Here is a 2635-nt window from a genome sequence, read left to right as displayed (position 1 = left end):
GCCAAGAACACTTGTGAATCTATCATTATCCATAAAAAAATGCACCTGAAAAGTATTCCGCCTATGTAACAGTAAATCCTTGTTAATTAGAGTGTGAAGCCAGGTCCGGTTGATGGGATAGAGTTCTGTAAACCTACTAACTCATGTGCTGATGGAATAAGTTAAGTTAGAGGTTCTTAGAATGGGAACATTTTAGAGAACATTTTCTTGTGATTGTATCCAGATGATAAGCCTAAACAGTGGTGTCTTTACGATGTATTGACAAATGTACCAAGTTATGTTGACTGCCCTTACCTGAAGATACAGAACGGAGAGCTGATGTCCTTACCTGAAGATACAGAATGGAGAGCTGATGTCCTTACCTGAAGATACAGAACGGAGAGCTGATGTCCTTACCTGAAGATACAGAACGGAGAGCTGATGTCCTTACCTGAAGATACAGAATGGAGAGCTGATGTCCTTACCTGAAGATACAGAATGGAGAGCTGATGCCCTTACCTGAAGATACAGAACGGAGAGCTGATGTCCTTACCTGAAGATACAGAACGGAGAGCTGATGTCCTTACCTGAAGATACAGAACGGAGAGCTGATGTCCTTACCTGAAGATACAGAATGGAGAGCTGATGTCCTTACCTGAAGATACAGAATGGAGAGCTGATGTCCTTACCTGAAGATACAGAATGGAGAGCTGATGTCCTTACCTGAAGATACAGAACGGAGAGCTGATGTCCTTACCTGAAGATACAGAATGGAGAGCTGATGTCCTTACCTGAAGATACAGAATGGAGAGCTGATGTCCTTACCTGAAGATACAGAACGGAGAGCTGATGTCCTTACCTGAAGATACAGAATGTGGAGCTGATGTCCTTACCTGAAGATACAGAATGGAGAGCTGATGTCCTTACCTGAAGATACAGAATGGAGAGCTGATGTCCTTACCTGAGGATACAGAATGGAGAGCTGATGTCCTTACCTGAAGATACAGAATGGAGAGCTGATGTCCTTACCTGAGGATACAGAATGGAGAGCTGATGTCCTTACCTGAGGATACAGAATGGAGAGCTGATGTCCTTACCTGAGGATACAGAATGGAGAGCTGATGTCCTTACCTGAAGATACAGAATGGAGAGCTGATGTCCTTACCTGAGGATACAGAATGGAGAGCTGATGTCCTTACCTGAGGATACAGAATGGAGAGCTGATGTCCTTACCTGGGGATACAGAATGGAGAGCTGATGTCCTTACCTGAGGATACAGAATGGAGAGCTGAAGTTGAAGAGATCTCATGCTTACTACTGGCAGGTGAAAGGTCAAATCCTTCTCACAGGTTGTAGCTGGTGTGACTTTGTCATCTGTGCACAGGAGGACATCCTAGTTGAAAGGATATATGAAGATCTACAGGTTTCAAAACTGTAAGAGGGAAGGTTGACCACTTTTATTTTTACCACTACTTGCAGAACTGTCTCTCGCACCTGAATGAATCCCCTGCATGGGTACCAAGTTTAGTGGTTTTATGAAAAACAAGTCTTGATGTTCTTGTGAAGACATCTACAGTAGAATAGATTTGTTTAAAACATTTATTTCAGCAAATGTTCAACAGTTCAGTTAATGAATTACACATCTCTACCATTGTATTCAATCTTGCATTCTGGCTGTACTGTGTTTACTTTATTTATCACCCCTGTTACTCATTGCCTAATTAAAGCCAATACAAGCTCCACACAAACTGATATCCACTACAACACAAATGATTGATACATGTCGTAGATAAACAAATTATTATTTTGCTGCTAGCAAATAAACACATGTACATTTACACTGGCTTGGCCCATGCTCTGGACCGGATCAGAGACGGCACAGTCCATAGGCAGCGCACCTTGTTATTCATCCCCCTCAGTCTGAGCAGGAGGTTTCAGTCTTCTTTCCCAAACACCAGGTCTCTTCTTAATGTGCCAGTTCCACGTGAAGACAGTAGGAACAACACCTCTTTTTAGGTATTGTTGTCGTCCCCCAATTATTCCCTCAACAAAGTCACTTTCGACTAAATGTGTACTACACACCTTTGTGTGTTTGGTGACAGTAAAGTTGTCACGACGTACTGCCACCAACCACCTTTTTACTGACCACCACTCTACATCGACTGGGAAACGATGGACGCTCACAATACCATTACATGTGGAAGAAACTAAACACAGAGGCACTGAACAATGTTCATTAGCACCTCCTTCGCGGGCTGTAATTTAAACATAGTCATTGCGAACTATTACAGTCAGAAAGGCATCGACGATAGCTAGTAAGCTAATGATGAAAACAGTAGCAGAACTCGCTCCGGAAGTCATCAACCCCGTCGGAAGTCAATTACAACGTTGGAAGCGGAATAATGCATAGAGCCTATACTTTCTTCCAAAAAAGAGTACTTAGGATATTAAAGGTTCTAGGAAGATGGTTCTAAAAATGATTCTTCAGATCAAAACGGTTCTTGGTACAACCCTATCCCTCCGCAAAGAGCCCCTTTGGAACCTTTTTCTTATGAGTGTAGAGAGGTACAGCAGAGTACAGTACACAATGCTGACTCTCATTTAGAGATTCTAATAAACATCAGAAGCAGTAGCTGACTCCAGGGGTTAGGTCATG

General features: G+C 42.5%; 1 long non-coding RNA gene across 4 annotated transcripts; it reads right to left on the bottom strand.

Moving 5' to 3' along the window:
* Window positions 1–313: 313 nt before the first annotated feature.
* LOC127914611 (uncharacterized) lies at window positions 314–944 on the bottom strand. 4 transcript variants are annotated; one of them, XR_008089047.1, is made up of 4 exons: window positions 873–944; window positions 737–804; window positions 601–702; window positions 314–362 (listed from the first exon to the last, which is right to left on the bottom strand). It is a non-coding gene; the product is annotated as an uncharacterized LOC127914611 (long non-coding RNA). The 4 variants fall into 4 exon arrangements; XR_008089046.1 differs by lacking the exon at window positions 314–362 and adding an exon at window positions 416–464; XR_008089048.1 differs by lacking the exons at window positions 314–362; window positions 873–944 and adding an exon at window positions 416–464 and having other exon boundaries at window positions 737–814.
* Window positions 945–2635: the final 1691 nt, after the last annotated feature.

The sequence above is a fragment of the Oncorhynchus keta genome, chromosome 33 (assembly GCF_023373465.1).
Source record: "Oncorhynchus keta strain PuntledgeMale-10-30-2019 chromosome 33, Oket_V2, whole genome shotgun sequence".
NCBI lineage: Eukaryota > Metazoa > Chordata > Actinopteri > Salmoniformes > Salmonidae > Oncorhynchus > Oncorhynchus keta.
Note: the sequence above shows the minus strand (reverse complement) of the source record. Positions and strands in the feature narration are given on the sequence as shown.